The sequence below is a fragment of the Oenanthe melanoleuca genome, chromosome 2 (genome assembly GCF_029582105.1).
Source record: "Oenanthe melanoleuca isolate GR-GAL-2019-014 chromosome 2, OMel1.0, whole genome shotgun sequence".
NCBI lineage: Eukaryota > Metazoa > Chordata > Aves > Passeriformes > Muscicapidae > Oenanthe > Oenanthe melanoleuca.
In genome coordinates, this window is record NC_079335.1 from 111,475,288 (window position 1) to 111,500,348 (window position 25,061).

General features: G+C 37.3%; 1 protein-coding gene across 4 annotated transcripts in view; it reads right to left on the reverse strand.

Moving 5' to 3' along the window:
• The window catches only part of LOC130249080 (ubiquitin-conjugating enzyme E2 E1), a 45,173-nt gene that overhangs the window by 14,677 nt on the left and 5,435 nt on the right, over window positions 1–25,061 (reverse strand). The gene's annotated exons all lie outside the window — the stretch shown is intronic.

The window sequence follows — 25,061 nt, forward strand, 5'->3', positions numbered from 1 at the left end:
GCTTTAGTTAAAATATAAGAAGGGAACAAAGGAAGTAGAGAGGTAAATGAGCAAAGATGGAACATAATATTGCTACAGCAATCCAAACATAACATTTTGAAAACAGAACTTAATTCTCCTTCTAGTTCATGTTCAGGGATATGGTTTTTCCAATACAAACCTGAAAATATTATTTTTTTTCTTATAAGTCATTGAAAGTATTGTGTTTTCTGTCTTCAGTTTAAAATGCAGTCACAATATTATTGCACAAGCATAAGTGCCTTACAAATCCCACCACGTTTCTAACAGACTTAGAAACAGTATCATTCTTCTCTGCATTTTCATGCACAAAATTTCTGGTTTAGCATCTGGGAAAGCTTTTCCCTTAAGTATCAGCCTAATGTAAAATTAGGAAGGTTTGAACAATTGCACAAAGCTTAAACTGGCGGATAAATGGTGCAGTGAATTACTTTCTTACTAGGTTAAAAAAGGAACTAAATAACTAAATAGCTCTGATAATGGAGCTGATAAGGTGTAATGCAGGGATTTATGGGACTTCAAGGAAAACTGATCAGGGGGATTTCTTTGTGGGAAGAAAAAAAAAAAAAAAAAAAAAGACTATGCTTTCCAATTTATATAAAAAATACTTGGCAATAAGATCACACAACAACCAAGAGTTACCACAGCCAAGATCTCATTCTTTTTCAAACAGAAATGCCATGGAATGCTTGCAAATTTAGGACTTTTACCTGAAATATTTCACTCTCTGCAAAATATCACTGAGAAGTTACTACTGAGCTACCTGGTGAAAAGGCCAACCCTTTTAAACAATTTCACTGCAGAGTCTGATTTTTAAACCAGGCTTCAAAGATATAAAATAAAATCTCAGTTTTGACCTCAGGGAGGTCAGGAGGAGACTTACGATATTTTCAGGAGGGTGCTGCAGCTCTATTTAGTTTAACAATAATCACTCCAATTTAGGAGCAAGTCCTTATAAAAAGGTTCAAGAGAAATTAATCCATTTAGCATTGGTTCCAAAATTGAAAATAAATCCAGCCTGCTCAGTTTTCAAGAGTTTCAGTTTTTCTTTCCAGTGGCTTTTTTGCACCCTTCTCTACTGCAAAGTACTGGAAGTCTGTCCCACTACATACACATAGGAACAATTTCAGTGTCAAACATGACTGCAGAAAGGCTGTTTCTGGAAGTCTTAGACTTTAGTATGTACAGTACAGAATTACAGAAAATGCCAGACTAAGTAAACAATGAAATTATTTTCCTTGTATGCAAATATTTTTCTTTTCTTCTCATAGATTTAGTTTAAGGCCGTGACCAAAAAATAAATAAAAATGTCCCAGCTTATATGTGACATTACATATCCCATGAAATAATACCCTGTATAAGAAACAATAAAACAAATTGGGAAAGAGTAACAGAGAATCTGACACACCCAACAATTAGCAACATCTCATTTAAAATGACAAGAAGATGTGATGGTAGAATCTGTGGTCTACCAACATAATCTGATGTTATTTTTAAATCAGTTTCCTTTCTCCATTTGTCTGTTGACTTTCAACTACCAACACAGACAGAAATTAGTACACATCATCAGACCTTATTTCCAAATTATTTATGTATTTATAGCACAGATGTGTAATTTACAGTTAGTAATCAAAACCAGGCAGTTTCACAAATGCACTATTTCTGCATTTTTAGGGACCCTCTTCATATTCCAATAGTTTTTTGGAAATTGGTGTAGAAATATAACTAGTGAACCCATTTATTTCTGTAATTTTAATGGTTGCATAAAGCAAGCATACCCTAAACTGGTTGCCTAGCATCAAATTGACAGATCTATAATTAAAGACAAATAAAAGACAATCAATACTACTAACAAATATGAAAGTTCTTGTGTCACTAATCTCAAATGTGGTATACTCCTGAAAAGAAAACAGAACTACTTCCTCCTGGCACTTACTGGGATATAGTAGGTTCTCCATATATAGAAAGGGAACTACCCACCCTGACAGCTAAACAGTTCAATAATACCCCATTCCCCTCCATAAGCCCTAGAGGTGCTACACTGGATGATAACAGGGCTCTTTCCTAAATACTGTTAAGGAAAATATAAATCTACTACAACTAACCTGCCATTTCAAAATCAAGCTGGGACCTACATCTCTGTTTCTGTCTGTCATGCCCATCTCCTGTCCTGCTCTCATCACTGTGAGAATACAGAAGGTGATCTCACTAAGCAGATAAAACCCCTCAGTACATCATAAATATTTAGGAGCCCAATAGTACACCAATTGTAAAAGTAATAAATTTGAACCCACATGTCTGGATGCTTCTGCCTCTTCACAGGTTGCTTACCCTGTTAAGGAAAAAAAAAAATAGAAGATCCCACCCATTTAATAAGCATACCTATCCAGCACCAAGCTAACATAGTGGAGTGTTTATGTTGGACTTTATCATACATTTGCTCTATTGATTTCATTGTAATTCTGTAGATCAAGAAATGCATACCCTAAGTTCAACTGAAAGGGCAACAGCAGCTACAAACCAGCTTGAAAAAAAACAGCCCCAGAAAGTTAAAGATGATGTGTAATGCTTGGCAAGATGCCTCTGCTGTGATGAAAATTGAAAGCAAACAAGACTCCAGAGCATCCTCAAACTAATAAGGACAAGGTTCCTGAGACTTCACTCTACTGCCTCCTTGAGCTAACTGTCTTACTTCCATGAGGAGAAAAAGGGCTACTAGACAGAGAGGAGTCAATGCATTTCCAGACTAGAGACACACTACCATCTCTCTTGCACTGAATGGCAGGAATTCTGTACTCAGAACAGGTGAAGTAGTATTTTAAGATTACTAGTTTATAGGCAACTTTTAAGTTTTCAAGAGAAGATAACCTAAGGGAAAAAACCTGTTCCTGTACCACACACTCCTAAACTGATTTACCTGTCCCATCACCTACCTACCTACCAACCAACTCACCCTAAAAACATGGGACAAATTAGAACAATCCATCAGGCAACCAACAAAGAGAGTCTCCTTCCCATTAGATGTACAACAGGTAGAGTCAACATCACTTAGCCATAGAAACAGGCCATCCCATTATCTTGGCTTCACATCTTTATACTGCTTCTCATCAGCATGCCAATGCTGATACTGATAACATTATGTTGCTGAACAAAATACAGTATGTCTTGAAGGACATATCTTAAAGATTCACAAAAGATAGAAAAAAAAAGTCTAATCTCAATGTCTTCCCCTTCTCCATTACTTACATTAAACCTCTTTTCCTTGCCACTCACTAAATAAATCAAGGTCATTGCATTTGGATGAATCTATTTCATTGTGGGTCCTAACAGCAAAACTACACAAAATAGCCAATAACAGCTCAAAATTTGGTTATTCTTCTCAAAACAACAACATCAACAAAATATTCTCAATTATGCTGTACTACCCAGAGGAACTCCTTCCTGATTTTCACAGTTCTAAACTATCAAAATTACCTGGCAGAAAAGTAAAGTAATTTGAAAACACTGCCTTTGAGTTTTGAAACTCTGGCATGCACAGACTAGAAACAGAAATCTAAGATGAGAGTTTGCTTTAAGTAAACCAGTATTACCTACACTGTAATACAGCACAGCTGCCAGTCAACGACATAGCAGCCACTAAAAATGGTTTATATACCGCTGCAAGCTGTTCCCATTAATAACATGAGCCAGTCACAATAGCTAGCCAACATTTACTGTAGCAGATAGAAATATTTCAAATAGCTGATAAGAGGGGAAAACCTTAACAAAACCCAAAAAATCTAGCAAGAGATCTAATAAGAAAAATAGAACTTTTATTTTTCTACAGCAGATTCACATGCATAATGATAGACTAAACGGTGACTTTCCATACTTTTATTAAATTTTTTTGTTTAAATTTAATCCACATTAGAAGCCACAAGAGGACTAAGCAGTGCTCTTAAATAATATATGCAGTTTTATGGCAAACTTGCATGCCTTAACTTGAAGAACACGTACAGTCCTTCACAAATTATCTTTTTCTTTTCTCCAGAACCTTATTTGGCAATTGATATTAAGCAACTTCCCGATGCAATGCAAAGACCTCATAGATTAATTTCAAACTTCCCAATACCTTTACTTCATGATCCTTTTATTTGGAAATGTTCAAATGTCCTGAATGTAAGGAAACATTAATGACAATGAAGCAATGAAGTGACAGGCAGTAACAGTTTCAACTTAGAGCATGATATCACCTACACCTCTTATGAAAAACATGTTACATTCACACAAGCCAACACTTGGTGCCTTCTCCTCCCTAATTTCCACAAAAGAGAGATGATTTAGCAACAATTTAATAAGCTGAAAGACAACTCCCATGTGTGGCAGTCAAGTTCTGCTGATGGAGGACCACAGCAGGCAGGGAACAGGGAATTGCTAAGGAGCACAAAAAATTCAGGCATTCTCCTCAACATCACTCCTGGTCCCACATGGCTTAGAAACTTGCTTCTTCAGCTGATCACTGACATTCTTAGCTTAAACTAAATTTAAACTTTTCAGTGCCATGAGGAAAAAAAAAAAAAAAAAAAATCATTCTAGATTCACACTTCCATAGAGGCTTTTCTAGTCAATAAAAAAGAAAGGCATTTTGCTCACAAATTTCTGGTGCAATCCAAGAAATTTACAAAAAAAAGAGGTCTAAAATACACATTTCTTCAATGGATGGTGATAAAATTTTAATTGGTAGTAGTTCTAGCTGGAGGTTTATTATTGTAGAGGCAGGAGGAGGAGAGCACACCTCACAGAAACATCCAAGCGTCTTAGAGACGGAGAACAGCACACATTTTCTAACCTTTTAACCTCAGCATTGTTACAAGTTATACTTTGAAGCAAGAGTGACAAGATTAGGCGTATGTTTTGAGAGCTGAGCCTTGCTTTTGTTATGCTGTAACCATTTCCATAAATGCCGAGGAAGCTGCAAAACTGACATAGAGATAGATGAGTAGTTTGCACCTAATATTACACTATTAAGTTTTTGAACACAAACTGAACACATTGCTTCTAATTAGGCACAAATACGAGAACAGCAAAATAGCACACAGTGGAATGGAAAGAATACCACTGTGAAAGAACCTGGAAGAATTGCCAGCCTTAATACCCATGCTTGATGCAATTTTACATACATTACAACATAAGAGAAATAAATCTCCCACTAGCTGCAAATCGCAGGGTTTTCAGGTATGAAGGTAGGGAAAATCTCTGTAAGCACAAACAAAAGTGATTTGTTTCCAGTCACATCAGATTCATTCACTTTGATTTTTCTTTCTAAAAAGTATTTAAAGTATTTCTTGTAGTGAAATAAAGGTGTTCAAACAGCAATATGTTTACAACATAAATACAGTTACACTATTTACACTATGTTGGAAAATTTCTTATCCAGTCTAGACAACCCCACCTGAACTTTCAAGATAAAATAATAAGCAGGTATTTCTTCATTTACTTCTATGTCAAGACCTCAGTTCAGAAAGGCCAGTAAACAAAACTCTCAGAGTACGCACAAACAGCCTTCTTAACAAATTAGTGAGAACAGACAATTTCTAAAGGCAGCTGACATTCTCATCATTAAAAGTGACTTAACTTTTTTTTTTTTTTAATTATATTGGGTTTTTAATCAAATGTAGTTACAGGTTATGATGAGCCAACTTTTTTTCCAGTTAAGGTAAAATAGCTGAAAATAACTCTCTTCTGCTGAGTTTGTACATGTCAGAACAGTAGAACACATCACTCACAAAAAAGTCATCCAAATGACCATGTCATTAAAGATCAGCAAACTAACCAATACTTTTTTTTAATTCACTCTATATAAATATACACAAAACTCATGCAACTTTCAAGCCATGAGTTAATGTTACTAGAAATTTGAAATCTCATCAGGTAAAGACAACCTTAAGTATTGGAGTAAAACACCAAAGTGAGTCCTTGTTTTGTGCTTTAAGACTCAATTCTCTGAGAGACATACTAATTTGATAAAAACATAATAGAAAATACTTTTAGAAATCACACTTAATTGTGGTTTTGTTATATACATACATATATGAGAGTGTGTTTCATACAGCACAAAACTTTTAACAACATGACTTACAAAGATTGTTTTCTAAAACACATTTTTTCTCCTATAAAACAATGTTGAAATAAAGTTCAGTTCACACTAGAGATAGTATTACTTAAAAGATTTTGATCACAGGTCAAGTGCAAATTTTATCTATTAGCTTATCAGAAGAAATACAGATCCACCAGGCTGGATCTGATCTGAAGTCTACTTAGTTTAACACCTCATATCTCCCTGGCTTCCAGGGTCAAATGGGTCAGAGATGGGCATCAGAAGGTTTCTGCCAAGTCTTCTGTTTTCATCTAGCATAGCAACACCCTCAGTGGTAACTGCTTGAGCATCAAGATCAGGCATTCACATTTTCCTTCTGAAATCAGTATTATTAATAAGCTGCAGTAATTCTGTCTGATTTTGCCCTCCATAGAAGCCTGAGACTTTTTGAGGCTTGCTTAATTCCTGCTTTCAGTAATGCAATACAGCATGGAACCCCTGTGCCCCATTTCGTTCTGTAAAAAGTGAACAAATTAAATTTCACTATCTTTTAATCTCATTCCACATGCCTTTGTTCTTGTCTTAGAAGAGGGAATAAACCTTCCTCTCTATTTTCTCTGGAGGTTAAAAAAATAAGGAAAAGGCTCCGGTTGCCCAGGGAAGGGGTCACAGCACCAAGCCTGATAGAGTTCAAGAAGTGTTTGGAAATACTGTTGGGCACACGGTGTGATCCTTGGGCATGGTGCTCCACAGGCCCAGGAGTTGGACTTGATGATCCTTGTGGGTCCCATCCAACTCAGCATATTCTGTGATACTGTAAATGCTACGTTTGTTGGTTTGGTTTATTGTTTGTTTTTTAAGGAAACAATCATTGTGCCTTCACAATGAGAAGTCCTCTAGTTCCTTTTTTAACAAATTCCATCTCTCTCCAAAATCCAGTTACTTCTCCAATACACTCTTTTAGATAAAGCAGATAGCATTCCACAGAAGCTGATAGATGAGCTATTACTTAGTATGTATTTGAATTAAGCCTTTTTCTCATTCACACAATCCTTTTTTCAAGATGAGAAAACTTATCACCATGGGTGATAATGTCCCTAGTGAGCACAAGGCCAGTAAAGAGCAAGTTTCTTTCCCTACTTCAAAGTTTGTGGCAAACCACTCATTGTTAAAGATCTATCCTGTAAGCATAGATTTGTCAAGTCTCTTTCTAAAAGCAAGTACTTCTGTATCAGTCTGGGCTAGCTAAAGTCAATGACAAAAATTCCATCAAGCTCAACAGAACTAATTCATATGCAATGCAGGGCACAGAAATCTCTTGGGAATTCAGCAAAACCCTCCCAACAAAGCCAGCAGCAACTGCAAAAGCCAGATCACTGAAGAGCACTTGGATTGGGGGGTTGCTTCATTACACTTAGCCCAGTCAGTAATTATGGCATTCCTAATTCCCACCGCCAGCAAAGAACACTTTCGAAAGCATCCTTGTTCCATTTGCATCCCATGAGAAGACAAAATACTCTATTTTTCTATGGAAAAGTCTAAAAGTTTGTTATCAACCAATGCTGCTGCTGAGCATCATCAAAATATAAAATAAGCTTTGCTTTTGTCATTAAACTCACATTAGTTTATAGATAATAACAGAAGAGCAGAACCTTAAAAGGAAAGCACAGAGCTTTGCATACCGCTGAACTCCTCTACAGGAGACATTTTAAGGTTCTTTTGTTTAAAACCACACTATTAATTCAAATTACTTTTCCTACACTCCCAATATGAGAATTTGGAGGCCAGGAATATTTTAACTAAAGCCTAGTTATTTCTAATTTTTGTTTCTATTAGTTTTTGCTCAACCACCTTTTTCTTTTCTCTCTGAATCTACAGATGTGGGTTTGTGTTGGGTTTTTCTGTTATGTGGTTTTGGGTTTGGGTTTTTTTGGAGTTTTTTTAAAAAAAAAAAAAAAATCTTTAGCATATCCAGATATTTCTCCTCTCTAGCTCCAACATGTAGGAACCGTGTAGTTTAAAGTCCTGCTGAGATTTGCAGGCATAAATGTCAACTATAATAGTCTAGCCTTTTAACATATTTCTTTCTTCACTCCTGATATTTTTCCACTCTGTGGAATTAATTCTGTAACCTGAAGTGCCACTTATTAAAAAGCAAGCCATGGTAAAGAGCTTGCTACCATCATCACTTCCTTTACAGAAATATAGTGATTTCACTCATCACAGCACACTCAAGTTTAATCAACACTGTGGCTTCTGCTCTGTGTAGGTATTAATCATTTATAAGTCTTTGGATTCTATTGCTCACTTTGTAGGTCATTTCTGCAGCCATTCCCTTGCAACCTGATCAGACATGATGCATAAAAGTAATTTCTGGGATGACCTGATATGGAAAGGGATGTGGAAAAAGAGCATGAAAAAGGACAAAGTCAGTATGGGAGGAGGATTTCTGGCCCCAAAGAGATATAAGACAGGAGTGCACATCTATGTGGAAGGAGGGATTAAACACTCTGTGCAAGCTGGAATTGGACAAAGATTTCAATGTAATGCTCAGAATTAAAGTGGATGTTAGTCTATAGGCATGTTTAATTGGAAGAAACAATTTCCCCCCAGCCCCAAAAAAATCCCTCCACCATGCAGTTCTGGTACAACATCTCAAGATTACCTTGCTTAAACCGAGGAGCATGAGTTTAATATTGCTCTCAAATCACCCTAATTAATAACACTGACTTTGAACATTGATGGTAGCCACATGTCAACCCAATTCTATTTCAAATTCTGTTATGTTCTTGGCCTCAATAATTTCCTATGACAGTAAGTTCCAGAGATTAATTATATGTGTGAAATACACATATAATACCTTCCTTTTATTGCTCTTCTATTGCCATCTTTGATTTCAATAGAACATCTCTCTTGGTTCTTCTATTATGAGAAAAAGAAAACAGATGTTTCTAATTTATTTTCTCTTACACTAGAATTCAGTGCGGCATGAAGTTAGCAGTTAAATGACTGAAGTATTTCATCCTGATTGTGTTCTTCCAGACAGAGTAAAAGTCTGTTCTTCAAGAATGAACTTACCTATCTACTAGAAGAATCAGAGAAAAATGAGCAAGGAGGTAAAGAAATTCAAACTTATGAATTTAAGGCATAAGATTTATGACAGAAAATGAGAAAACAAATACGAAAAGCATAAAAATGCTCCCCTATTTAATGCTGGTATGCCTATATTTGGAAAAAACCCAAACCAAACAAACCACCCCAAGGAACCACAAACTAACCAAATTAAATACAGTGTATATGGATGAAGATGCCAGTGAGGGAGAGGGACAATTAAAAAGGCAAAAAACTAGAACTTTATATGTAATGTCACCCAAACCTCTGGTATCACACATACTCAGCACGCTATTTTAAATCTCACTGTAGAAGTAATTACAGTCAACAGTTGCAGCTTCCCTTGTGAGAGTAAGCAAGTTCTCAGGTACCATTATCAGGGTCATGGATGAACAGCTTAAAAAGGGATCAATGCCATCGTTTTGCAATGACATTTCTGGACACTTGCAGGAAGGGTGTACATCTGTATTTGCGTGTAACTACCATTATCTGGGTGTGAGCTTCATCAAACAAAAGAATTACTTCAATCAAAACACTTTATTAAATAAGGATGTCCATGTAGAGGAATTAAATTTGTAAAAGCAAGTGGAAATAGATTTCAGAGGGAACTCACCAAATTGCAGACTGATGACATTGGTGTCACAATTTCAGTGGAAACCTTGCTTGATTTAGTTATTGCAGGACAGGAAAGGACAATTCAGAGAATGACAGAGCTTTTATGTTACTTCAGCTACAGGATTGATCCCTAAATACAAAGGTTGCCTACCCTTAGATCCACTACCAGCCTGCACTGCATCCTACTATACCCAATTCCAATTTTCCTCATTTATTTTAATGGAAGCAATACTTAAATTGAAGAAAAATACACACTTCAATGCTTCATTCTGCAGGATGATGGGATCGTTGATCTCTACACTAAATTCATTAGCATACATTTGATACACATGAAAAGGCCTCACCTATATTGCCCAGTTTTCAGGACTTGAAAACAAATTTCTGGAGCAGAGAAACTCTTGTTGACAATATATATCAGATTCGGATCAGATTTTTTTTAAAAGGTGTATTTTCAACAGTGAAACAGATAATAAATAAATAAAGTGTTTTTATACAGTTAGGAAGTTCATTTTTCCAAGTCAAAGACTGGAAGAAAGCCACTAATCTGCTATGATGAGCCAAGGGCATGGGAGCACAATTAGTTCTGACTTGTTGACAGGATCAGATACAAAAAGGAAACCCAGGTGAGTGATATAGAAAATGAGGTGTCCTGATTAAATGTGACAACATTCAGATTGAATTTTCTAAAAGCATCATACATCTTTTAACAAACTTGTGTTATAATAGTCCTGTTATATCTAGCTCTGATCATACAGACACTATGTCTTGTATAAAACTGGAGTACACAAAACCTATACACCCCCATAGCTGTACTCACTGTGTTCAGTGACATGTGAACACACACACTCCTATAGGGTATGCCTTTACAGTGGATCTAGAATTGTACAGTCATTTTTGCTACAAAATAATTACTAGAATATACACTATGGCAGCATTGATCCCCTCTCAGTCCTGAAATTCGACTTTACATTTTATACCATTGGTATTAACTGGCAAGTCAGTATTATCCTTGGAGTCTGTTTTGCATACCCCTGAGACTTTCCTACGTGTGCTTCTTCTCCTGGGTGATGCAATGTTTGCAGTTTATGAAAACACATACTGTCAATTTCTACAAGTCAAATTAAATGCTGAAGAAAAGGACACTTGATCTAACAAGAATTCTTTTCCACACAGCTACTTCTGAGCATTTAGGAAGGGAAAAATAAAGAAAAAAAACTCTTTACTTTCTCAAAACTTCAACTGCACTGTGGCAAGCGAATGCAAAGTATGTGTTTGCACACACATACATGCTTTAAACACACTGCTGACAAAAAGCAGATCTGATTCAACACTGTTCCCCTAGAGCTGTTGTCCTAGATAGCATCTAACAGTCTTAAAATGTGCAAATTACTATGAACTACCTCATAATTTGCAAAATGAAATGGTTGGCAAAATAAAAATCAAGCTAAAATCTACTTCATCATTTCAAAGTTGTTCATCATTTCAAAGAAGTCTGGTAGTGGTTCAGTCTTCTTGAACAATGCAACTACTGCAAAACACATATTGAGAGGCACCATTTAGAGTCTTCCTTACTGTAAGGGATTTACTTTTAACTGCTGGCAAAATCCAAGTACATGTTCCCCCTCCTGAGCATCTTTTAATCTTTATAGTTTCTGTTCCTTTAATCCATGTAGAACAGACCCCCACCAAGTAGGTACATCTCCCCAGCCCAGGTTACAGAGGGAAGGCAGCTCTGGTTCAGTGTCAACTGAGTTCAGGTGTATTTCTGAAAAGACTGGAAAGCAAGATCTAAGCTGTGCAAGCTCCAATTAAAGCAGAAAAACAGCTTAAACTACGAAAAAGTCTACCTATTAAAAACGTCTTAGCAGCTGTGACCAGCATGGATGAGAAATGGTGAGAGAGGTTGCCCAGTGGCTGTTGTGCTGGTTTCACACACTTTTCCCACTAGAGCAAAGAATGATCAAGAGACTCATCATCTCAATGAGTACTCTTACTGGAAACAACTTTTGTGGAAAGTCAGACCCTTAAATGTATCCATGTCATAATTTTACTCCTAGGAGACAGTGTTCTACTACATATTTAAAGAAATACACAAAGAATCAAAAACAGAGGATAATTTAAGCCCTTGTTTTCTTCAGTGCTACTTCTAAAGAGAAACCTGAGCACACAAGAGAAATCAACTTTCATAACTCTGAGAGTGTGCTAAGGATGCACATGGGCCTGACCACCCACAGGCATGCAAGCATTGAAGAAAAGGAGTTAAACAGGCCTCCTTTCAACCAGATCAATGTCTTACTGCACATACATTTATCTTCTTCCTTTGTCTGCTGTATGGCCACTAGGTCTACAACTCCTGAAGTCTTCTAAATCAGAGGACTTTAACAGCCAAAGCAATGCAAAGAAAAGATAAAAAAAACAAGCCAAATCCTCCCACCAAAAAATACCTCAGCACTGCCTGTCCTTCCTATCTTTTCTTATACTGAGAAACAGTATAATAGATATGAGTAAGGCAGCAATGTGAATCTGTGCATAGCATTACCTTTTTTTTTTTTTTTTAACAGTCTATATGTATGCTTTTCATTAGCTCCCTGTGGTGGCAAAACTATAAATGTAAAAGTTAGAGACATAAAGGGAAAAAATAAAGTAGCCAATAGCAAAGATTTCAAATACACTTACACAACCACAGTTTGTTTTACTGCTGCTTTACATAACAATAAAAATGCAATATACCATGGACTTTTGGCAGTGTGCAGCGAAGCAGCATCAAATGCCAATAATGGAGTAAACACAAATGATCTCTTTGGAACAATTAAGCAATTTTAGAAAGACCATTATGTCCAACAAGTAATGGGTCCAAAGAGACAGAAAGGTGAAAAGTGTGTTTCTCTGTACTGACCAGAGATCATATATATGACCCAGTGGAAAAGAAGATGACTTCATAGTCATATTATATAACCCTTACTAGAAAATAACCCTGTTTAGCACACTAAACAAAAATAGAGATCTTTCTTTCAGATGCCAAAGGCAAGAATGCTTTCTTCCATCCAGTTGTCTCAGCATAATTAATAAATAAAAAATAAAGACAAAAAAATGCTTACACTCTGTGCACAACCAGTTGAGAAAATCATTGCCCATATGTAAAATAGCGAAGTGCTCACATAGTTCAGTAAACAGTTCGGCACTTTAAAGAAAAAAAAAGGTAAATAATACATATTGCACATTAAACTCTACAGAACTGTTTTAGTGACCTTGAACTCTAGTAATATAAGCAGAGAGATGCAAACCCACTTATTTCTAGACACAGTTCATTCACTATCTCTAGCAAGGACTGAAATTTAACACTGGACCTAGTGTGTCTTTAGGATATGACACATTATCTTTCAGGAAAGCAAATCTAAGCAAACATTATAGCTCCATTATTTTAATATCTAAAAAAAAATGAGATGCTTCCTCTGAAAAGAAATCATTTGCTAAAACAGCAACTAAATGACTTTCTAGATGTGACATTCAATGTGTACATGGGAGGAGGATTAGTAAAAATACTGAAGACCAAAGAATCTTCCATTTGGCTGGCATACAGCTGTCTGCTGCATAATGCTCATACAGGCTCACCTTCCACACAGTCAAATGTCCTCATAACTCCCAAGTGAAGTTTAGATGTATCCTCTTGACTAGAAACCTTTCAAGCTAATAAAATACTTTTCCAATGACCAAAGAGTACTACATAAAGAAAGATGACAAATTTCAATTTCTTTATTACCTTGCAACACAGGATTATGCCATGTGCCCATTTTAAGTACTTTAAAAACACTTTCCTCTCTTTCATCAGCCTACTCTGATTCATGACCAGATACTTCGCCAATTTAAAATGAAAATCTATATACACATTCAGTAGTTTAGCTGATCACTTCATTTGCAAGTAAATTAATAAAACAAGAATGGTTACATCTGCTTATTTTTTAATTCCTAATATAAATTTTATTTCTGTCAACAACACAACTTTGCCTCTTCAGTTCTCTGCAGACATGGGCTGCAGACTTTGACAGATGCAATGGCTTACTGCTGAAGGATCAGTGCAGCCATCAGGAAAGAGAAGGGACCTGAACATGCTCAGCTCAGAAGGGTAAGGAGGCAGGAGACACTAGCACTGTTCTTCACAAGGCTGAGATGGCTTGCAGAAAGAGGCCCAGCTCCATGGGCCAGAACAGGCACTCTAGCTCTTTCTTCCAGAACTTACACCACACTGGTGACTTGGAACACATTGGATTATGATGAAGGAAAGGAAAACCTGGAAGTATAGAGATTGCTCAGAGTCTCTGCAAGACACTGTAAGATTTACTAGTGGAAAGGGATCTGGCAATATACAATTTTTCTCTCTTGTTCCCTGATTTTAAGAGTTACATCTAATCCCACCCTATATTTTCACTCTTTCCTAGTATGTCATAGTTCAGCCATCAACTCTAGTTCCATCCTTTCTTTCCTCATTTGATCTGAATCAGTGAAGACTGTTGCAAACAGAACAGACTTCAGTAGGTAAAATACAGCTCTCCTTTCTAGATCCAAAGCTAAATCAGCACTCCACCCCTACCTCTCTTTAAGTCCAGCTGTGAATCACTAACAAATCTCCCCCAGCTGTTCAGCCAGCCATCAAAGAGGTCACAGCGCATCCCCACTTACCCACAGCCCTCCACTCTGCTGCTACCACTTATGGCTGGACCCTGCCACCTTGTATCCTCACTGCAAGGTGTTACCACACAAGCCTCTGCTAGCTATCCAGTCCCTACTTTTCAGACTTTCCTGACAAAATCCAGTACTAGTTAATAAATACATCCTAAATGGCTAGTTCTGCACTGCTCAGCATGCAGTGAAATGTGCACTGGGACAATCCCAATGCTAAATGATTTGTCTGGACTTTACATCTCCTCATAAATAAGACTCTTCTATGAAATATCAGGCAAAATCCTTGAAATGCAATGCAGAAAGTAGTGACTGCACAGTCACACAGTCTATGGGGTTAGAAAATTTGTGGTTTTTGTGGGGAAAACAATGTACAGCACATACCTGATACATTACAAAACCTCATATGTAACATAACATTTTTAGTCATTAAGAGTACACACACTGAATACTAAGTACTTGGAAACTGGAATGTCTCAACACATGTAAGAGCTATGCATTTTAACTCATATTTTCTTAACAAATAGTTACAGTCCTCCTAGATATTGAGGTGGAAGGTGAATCAGGAGCACAAAGACACCAAAGAAAGAGATTAGCTGTTGGACAGCTTCATTATTTCTCTGCCACTGTCCCGGAAGAAAAAATCCCCAACACTAATACATCTCAAAATACACTATCCTTTTACAAAGTAGTAGTATCACAAAGTAACAGCTGTGATAACCTTGGTGTGCATAAAACTGGAAAATAACCAAATCACATATTCAAGATAATACAACAGCTGCTGAATAAAACAACTCACTTATTTACATCTATCAGATAAGGAAAAAAAAAAAAAAAGGCAATTTTGCAACATAAGCAGAATGTTTTTGGAGAAGGGAGAATAGGGTGACACCTACAAGCCCAAAGACTAAACCTACTTTATTATTAAAGAACATTTAAACATAGATGGAAATTTACATGTCACTTTGCCAACACTGACAAAAATTAAAGAAGTGCTTTACTCTGAAAAGTTTACAGTCTAAATTCAGCAACACAAGTGCATGAAGGTTAATCCTTCACAAAAGCAAGGAGAAATGGCTAAGTGACAGGAAACAAGAGCTTGCTTTAAATGGCAAAGCATAAAATGAAGAGAGGCAAGAAGGGCAGAAGTTGAGCATTTTCTGTGGCTAAAAGCCATGTCAATTGGAACAAGAAAATAGAAAAGAGTCTGAAGTTAGTGGAGTGGAATGAGGGACAATGGGGTGGGGGAAGAAGGTCATTCTGTGGGTATTCCACATAGAACCTAAAAAGACCATTTGGGGTCATTTAACTCAGCACCCTACTGCAGGCAGTGGTAAGAGCCCACTCCTCAGAATAGGTGATGGTGGACACTCTCTGTAGTCCATTCCCTTTGTACTCCCTCAGAATCCACACCCACTGGATTAGGAGTGCTAAACAATACATGCCCGACTTTTCTCTTTGTATCTGCTTATGGACCTGCTGCTCATGAAATTGTTCAACCCACCTTTGATACTATCTGCCTCCACAAGCTCCTGCAGAAGAGTTTCCAAACCCTCACTGCCTACTGGATAGAAGGACCTTATCTGTTCTAAAATGATCTTTTAACAGGTTCAGTGAATGTATTTCCAGTATTATGGAATTTACTGAATAACAGCTTTGGCCACTTCTCTTCCAGTTGCTACAAAAACAAGGTATGCTCATTTGGGAGATTCAGATTCACAGGGACTTCAACAAAATTAATTTGCAACTTTCTGTCTTTAATACTAGTCTGTTGGGTTGGGATTGACTGAGTCACTTGTTTCTCTCTCCGTTTTTTGTCTTCTTCCTCCATTTCTCTGCCTACCTTTCACTCCCTCTGCTTCTTTGCTTGCTATTACTTCCCAGTTGTTTTTTTTTTCCCCACTAACAGTTTGTTGGTTTTTTTTCCCCCCAAGCAGCAGTTCCAGGAGGTCTGTAAAGATACAGTGGGGCACCTGTTACATATACTCTTCAAGGTATAGTATGCTATTCCCACTATGAGATCATATAAGTGCATTCACTTTATTACTACATTAATATTTCATCTCCCAAGTGGGGGTGTAAAACAATCACCACAGAAAAACTATTGTTGCAGCTTGTATGGTTTACTGTTTCAAAAATCTACTCATGTCCAGGAAGAGGGTGGCCCATGGATGGTCCTCCCCATCCATAAAGGGGAGGATGCCCTATGCCTTCTGTTCCTCACAGTGCAAGGAGCAGAAAGCAGAGCCAAATTGCTGGAGCAGAAAAAGCACCAGTCTTATCTCTACTTCCAACATTGCTGCAACTGTTCCAACAGCCAGTGCAAAATCACCTCAGTCATCCTGATGGGCCACCTCTCTTCTGTCCCTTATAGTCTCCATTAATACCTTGCACAATTTTGCTGCCTTGAATGGTTTTATGTCCTTTTCTGTTCCTCATCTGCAACTCATTCATCTCCCAGTCTTACCAAAACCTGCAATCTGATTAACCTCACAAGAGGAATGAGGGGATGGAAAAATTGGAAAGATGCTATTCTAAAGAAAACATTAAGATTCCACTAGAGATTTCAACCCTGGGATGCAGCTGAAAGAAGCAGCAGGGCAGCTGAAGGCCTGGCACTGGTTACATTCAAAACTCAGATCTCCTAGGTCACTCTTGTCACTACTGTACATCTTTCTGCCTGATTTCCTAGGTTACAAGGGTGCTGTTGAAATTCAATTTAAAGTAGGAAGGAAAGCATCACCACAACTTTAATGCAATGGAGAACTCAGTGAGATTCATGATATTTTGAGACTTAGCATAGATATTTAAAGCCTTCAGTTTTTTCTCTCTCCCACAGTCACCCAAGTGTAAGGAGGCATAAATACTCTTACCAGAACTCAAAGCACTACCAAATATGATGAGAATCTCAAATTAAGAATTACCCTACCAAAAAACCTAGACAATTCTTGTGAATAAATAACTTATAAGGAAGACAAGGAGGACACTAATTATAAAGGCTTGTATGTATCACCTAATTTACTTCCTTTAAAAAGGTTACTAAGACATACAGAAAATACTGTGCAAATACAGTATTACAACAATCTGATTGATCAGAAATTTCTGATAAAATGACCTTTTGTGGTACACTACAGTATATTGATCTAATTACTTTAAAACAGTATTATTACAACTGTACAACTGTTTAGCAATCTTTCAAAGCCACCTGCAGCAGCTAAACACTGCATTAATGAAAAATAAAAAAAAAATAAATAAAATTTGCACTTTCTCCACCATTTATAGGCCACTTCCCAGACCAGTTACACTTGCTCAGAGTGTACACACTGAAACTTTCTAGAAGTTGCCCACTTAAAAACTGCAAACATTTGACAATCTGTAACAGTCATAACCTAAATTAGCACCTTAAAATGTCAGTGAAGATATTCAAACTGCATCTAAAACCTTTGAGGCAGTTACCTTGGCAGTTTTCCTTGTAGAACACTGTCTCCAGTAAATCTGACCGTGTTCTTAGACCATATCAGAAGTAGGTTGTTTTTTGTTGTTTTTTTTTTTTTTTTTTTTAATCAATTCACCTATTGTGAAAAGATACTTTTGATTTTAGAATTAATTTTTAATGTCTGGGAGTCTTAACTCCTGCGTGCAACTGCTGTATGATCCTAGGCATCAAAAGAAAACACACCAGGACCCCTCTCCTGATTTCTCCTAGTGAGACACTGGGATTAGCACACTGGCCAAAACATATGGCACAGATACCCACAGCAGAAAAAGCATTAAATATTAGAAGTCCACCTGCTCCAGAAAGCTCCTCCTCATTTTGCTTCAGAATTCTCAGTACCAGATCAAAATTCTCTGTTTCCAGCAAGTCCAGCAGCTCCAGAGGGAGAGATGAGCAATCTTTTTAAACAGTCATTTATACTGATACCAAGTACAAAACTTATCTAATAACATACTTATCTGATTAAGTCCACACTCACTTTTGACTCTAAAGTTGAAGCTCCTGGAAAAATTCAGACCTAAATTCTGCACTGATTCACAAAAACACAGAAACAAAGAAATCTAACAGGACTCTACATCATTAATTGTACAGTGTCTTTAATCCAATTACTTTGTATTTTCTCTTAAACAAATTAACTGCCAAAACTTGGCCTGGACCCAGTTCTCAAAACAGCTCAATTTCATCTTACCTGACCCATATTTTCAGCTGTGAAATTATGGAAGAGAGGGAGGGGGAGATTCAAATACCACATCTGCCCCAAGCTACAGTCTGCAAGCCCACTCTCCTTTTCTCCCCCAGCTTCCTTCTCCCAGAGTTCAGGTTTATAAAGAACACTGCAAATTGGATATTGAAGTTAAGCATACAGCTCTGCAACACCTCCTTGTAATGTCAATTAGCCCCTTACACACAGAAAATATGTATTAAATGCATGGTTGCAACCATTACACTTTCCCCAAATGCCTTGGAATTTTAATTGCATGTTGCTGAAATTTGCAAATTGGCAAGAGAAACAAGAAAACCCCTCTGAATTCCTGAGTGCGCTGTGCTTATTTTGACAGTTGTAGTTTATTTATAGTACTTGACAATACATGTTCTCTCCTTGGTTTTGTAATATAATGAAGTGAGTTTTTAGACCTCCACTGTTAAGCCTCAGAGGGAAAAATAAGTATAAATTTATTTCATTCAAATAAATGTTACAGATTGGCAAGATTTTACTTATAATGACTAAATTGCATCATTAATTTAAGTTAGTTGGAAGCACTTTGTTTTGTGGAGAAAGCATAGCCCTTAACTTTGAGCGTGGTATGTGTGTGCACAGGTGTGCAGTAACCTCTTAACCCATTCACATAAAATGGTATCCCTTTTTTCAGAACATTAAATGCTTCTGAAAAGGTGCTGCATGGAAGGCTGGTCTGTCATGTACAATTACAGAAGAGTGCAGGCAGAGGCTGCAGAAGTTTCACTATGCACAAACTAACTGATAACCTTAATCCACTGAGGAACTGGTGCAGGTGAGCTCCATTTCATCCCCAGCACAGCCCCCTCCAACAGCAGGACCAAAGTGAACATCTGCCAGACACAATGACACCGGCTCTCAAAACCAACCCACTCTTCAGAAACCACAAGGCTCTGGCAACCTGCTCTTGTTGAAATCTTCAAACACAAACCCATCCTCCTCGATCCCCTAGACAAGCCAGTTATCCATGGTTAATTTTGTCTTTATATTAAAAGGCAAGATAGATTCAAGCCCTAAAGTATAAACAGTGCACATACATTGTTTCCCATTTATGTGTATGAAGTATCATACACATACAGTGAATGCTTCTTAAAACAAGACATATAAACTGCTGCTATACACATATCCAATATAAAAATCTAGACAAGTAGCACTCGAATACAACTGAAAAACCAAACAAGACTGTGTAACCAAGAGGAAATACAAGAATCTGACAGATAAAACATATATGCAGCATCATAAAAACAGTTGCACAGTGCCCTCCAAGGGCAGCAAAACTGAAAGTCAAATAATAAAATTAAGTGGTATACACGGGAGTGTGCACAGAAGGGATTTCAATCCTCTTTGTTCTTAGCCATGATACAATTTCAAAGCCGCTCTCAAGATTCATCGTTTCCATGTTTGGCATGCAAGAGCACAGAATGCAGTTCATTTGGGAATTACCGAGCCAGGACGTGCCAAGCAAAATCTACCACAGCATCAGCCAGCTCCTGCCACAGCATCTGAAAAGCCTAGCCATCAAAACATTTCTGACAGTTAAAATAAAAGCAGAAGTGGCTTCAGAAAAGTTAACTCCTGTAATATTAACTAATCAATCCTCAGGAAAGAGACTGCTCCTGTGCAGCCTTTGTCTGAGTACATCGGGCAGAGGACTTCGCCTGCAGGAGTTGCTACCTCCACATACTTAAATTCAGCCAGTGTAGAAATGTATTATTTTTATGGTTTGCAAGCTAGACCATGCACAGCTGCAGAGGATCTCTAAATTAGTTAATACACCATTTCAAAAGCAAGAGTTATTTCTCCAGGGATCATGTGCCAAACAAAGCAAAGAGGGAATGCTTAGCCACTGGTAGTTTATATGACAAAAGATATTTTTCAACTACACACAGCACTAATTATGAAGGTCCTTCCTATCATACATCTGGAAATTTCTCACAGAAAACACATTTTCAACAAAGCACGAGGGGAAAAAAGAAAAAAAAAAAGAGTTCTAAAACCACTTTTGTAAGCTGATAATTTCACCTTCCTTAAAGGTGATAATAATTTTTTATTTCTACAAGGAAGCAAAACCTGGCATTTGTGCCATTCCTGACCTAATAATTTGACTGTGCATACTAAGGAAAAAAGTCATAATGAAATTAAGCTTGTTACTTAGAAAGACTGGAAAGTTTATGCTATAGAATATGATTGTGTACAGGAAGGGCTATTTCGCACATGAAAATAACAAAAACAACACTGATATTAGAGCTTAACAGTGACAATCCATCCTTAGATAATGCACTAGATTTAAAAGCAAAAGCACTTAAAGCATTGCCGGAGTTGGAAGTATTGAAAAAATACATTTGCAAAAAATTACAAGCACCATAAAAAACAAATGTAAGCAAGACAAATGCCAGACTTGCATGGCATGCAGATGAAATATATTAATTATAATATGAAGCTGTTGAATTCAAAACTGCCTTTGAGCCACACATTTTATGCAGACTTCTCTCAAGCCAAGAAATCTTAATTCCACATTGCAAAGTTTTGAAAACTATTAATATTCTGTATGTTATAATGGAGAGCACTTCTCCCCACCATCTTTACTGAGACACATATTTATTAAGTGCTGACAGCTAACTTTCACGAGACTCTCAAGGAGATCTGGTCCTTATTCTGCAAATTTACAAAAACTGGGATGAAGGTGCCAAGAAACACAACTGTATTTTATTATTATTTAAATAATGAATTTGTGATAGCATTTTACTCTGAAGTAATGGTAAACCCTGCAGGCAAATGCCTCCTTCAGCAAAAGCTTGAAAATTATTTTTGTTTAAATAACAGCTGGTCTTGCCTATATGGACTTAAATGAGCCATGTGGAGACAAACTTGTTTCAGTTTGGCTAAGACAGAGTAAAAAACATTAATTCTAATTAATATCCATTTTGGTCCCTCTACACAGATGGGAAAAATAACATTATATTGCCATGCTTACATACAGTCAATACCAGACACCCAATAAAGCACAAATTCAAAGCCCTGCTCATAATGCAACTAATGCACACAGTTCCAGCAGAACAGCTCAGCTGCAAGTTAGCTTGAAACAAAAGAGATTTACATTCATTTCTCCACTTTGCCAGAGACTTCCTGCATGACCTTGGACAAGTGACTTGCTTTTTGTGTGCTATAACTCCCCACCCCTAAAAATGGGGAAAAGCACTTGTTCCATAACCTCACATCAATAAGCAGATCTACCATCAGGAGATGCTTAGATACAGAGGTTGAATAAAGGACACAAAGTGAATAAAGAGTACTTTAAGCTTTAATTAACTTCTCTTAAAGCTTTGGACACTTCATCATAGGTAGAAGGAAAGCTTTTGCACACCACTTTAAGTGTTACCAGCAAACAAAAGTCAGGACTGCCTACACAGCAAGATGGAACCATATTTTGACATCTGCAAACCCAAAGCAAAGGCATGACACCTCCTCTGTCACCAGCATAGACCAAAGGTAAGAAGCTCCTAGTTACCTTCTTTGAGCTTTAAAACATGAATTAATCTGTTTGACATAAAACAAAGCAGGAGAAGAGATCACCAGATACACTCTTAAAAGATTAAAAACACTTTAGGTCCAAACAGTCATTCTCCAATTCATATTAACCACTAACCACCCTTTGAACTTGAAAGTCATATTTAACTTTCATAACTCAGTATTAGTATCAGGAGTCAAATCATCTTGCAGAAATTAAAGACCTCCAGAGCACTGGCCTACTGAAAATAATGAAGAGGACTAAAATCCATTCAGAAGTAGTTGCCAAACATACATTGCATTAGGACACTTATGAGACAGCACTGCTCCCAGCAGGAACCCAGGAATTTGCAACATATATTAAATGTATCTTTTTAGAAAATGCTTTCAAGTCCAAAAATTTACTTTTTGAATACAGGACAAACAGAGACTGTTTCCATGCACATCTCTGCACATCTGCACAAGTAACTGCACTAGCCTGTGAAAATCAAAACTACAGCCTGAGGAAGGAGACACAAGTGCAAAGGGACTTGGAGAAATGAACCAGCCAATGAGACATAAGCCCAGGTAAGCTTTTGTGGGATGCAGGCAAGCTATGGAAAAAAACAGAAGCAAGGAAAGCACTGAGGAGAGAGGAAATTCTGGAATATACTTCCCCTCATATTACCCACATATGTGTAAAAACCACAAAGCTGCTCAAGCACAGGGCGTTGAGAGTGCTTGGAGTTTGGATTTTTTGGTTTTTGTTTTTAAACAGATGATCTGTGGGTTAAATACATGAAAATACAGTCACTGAAAGCTACAAAAATAAAAATGAAACATTTATTTTTAAGCTATTTTGTTTGAAATGTCAAATGGCTGTCATAATTTGTAATTTCAGCTTGTATGTCATATTTTATAAGAAAAACACCTCGTTGTAAAATGTGGTAAAACAGTTCTTACTAAAAATCATTCACAACCTGAACCTTTGTCTTTCAATACTCAGAGCTGCTCTGAGATGTGTTACATATCTTGAACTCCCATTACTGCAATAAGACTGAAAGAAGAAAAGTATTTTACAGCAAGACCAAAAACTAAAGCACAGCCAACCATGAACTTATATCAAACATCGGGCACAGAACAGGGTGGTGGGGGGTGTAAGAACAGATGTCCAGAAAAAGAAAAAAGATTATAATGTTTCCAACATAACACAGGATAATGTTTCAGTCAAACATTTTCAAAAGTGACTTGAGGATTTGGCAACCCCTAAAACTGACAGCACAACAGGTAGTATGTGGCATCATACCTAATGCCCTGAATATGTCAGTTCTAAGATTAAACTTGCAGGAGAGAGAGAGAGATGCTTAAAGAGAGAAGATTTGCCTCTCCTCCAGTGACCCCAGAAAAAAGTCTCTAGAGGCACAAATGCAGCAGAGATATGAGGGGCAGGAGGTCAGAGGAAAGGTTAGAATAAGCAAAGTGATAAAGGCAGGAAATTGAAACTAAGTTCTCAAACTATGTACTTAATACCTTCTTCACAGCATGCCAGTCAGTAATGTTCATACCACAGGAAAAAATATAAAGGAAAATAGTGACACTGTTAGCATGCTTCCCAAGAAAAAAACTTTTGGCAACCTTAAACATCATGCAGCAACCAGAGTCTCTCATTTGCTTAATCTCCTCACAGTCATAAACTGACTATTTCTTTTTTTCACAAGAGGTGAATTTTCCCCATAACTGCAATAGCTGAATCTCACTACTGTGGCAATCAGCACCTGCCTGCCTTTTTACAAACCAGCTACAGGGGCAAACTCCCAGTGCTTGAAGCACAACTGGAGCCTTGTTAGCCATAAGCAGAGCTGCTCTTCTTGGCTCTCAGCACCGTATTTACAGAAGTAGGATGACTTCACCCCAAGATGAGCAATACCAAAACTCCTTTGGTCACACACACACAGAGCAAACCCCTCCACTCACGTTTTACTACCTATCAACATATTAAAACTACACCAGTTTCATGCATTACTTGCAGGAGTTGCCAGCCTTCACTGTCACTCATCTGAAAGTCAAAAGGAATGCAGAATACTTGTAACTCAACTATGGATGAAGATTAATCATCACTACCTGTACTACAAACTAATTTTTCACCATTAGAAATATTTGTAAAGGCTGAAATAACACAAACTTTTTATGTGGGCCTTGAAGCGCATTATCCTCAATGGTCTACGTAATTAAAAAAGAAAAACCAAAACTGTACTGTATTTTGAGAAGTAGTCTACTAGCTCATCTTTACCTGTGAATGAATCCAATTGAAACTAGGACAAATTAGGTTTCTAATATCATTTACACAAGCCTTCAGAAGAAACACGCAATCTAATGTACTCATATACTATCACAGCTTTTGGATAGACTTACAAAGTTCAGTCTGAAGTCCCAGCACCTTGACCATCCAGACTCAGCTATCTAGAGAGCAAGTAATAGTGCCTGAGATGTGTTTTTGTGTTTCTTTCCCATGAAAATCAGGTTAAAGTAGGAGGAGGAGAAAAAAGTGTGTGGGCTTCATCCTGACACAGAGCTGGGATGCACATGGGACAGACATCTCCAGCCCAAGAACTGGAAATTTTGTAATATTCAGGTAAGTCACTACTGTCCCTCAAACAACATTGTCACAGCTAAAGATTTCAAAACTTGTTGGCTATCATCCAAACAGCACAAAAATCTTCTTAGTATCAGATTAGATGTCACACATCACATTCAATCTCTCCTTTAATTAATTGTGATCCTAGGGACTGGTACTGAAAGGGTGGCTCTGGACCTGTCAAGCTAACTCTTGTGCTAATGCCTCCCCA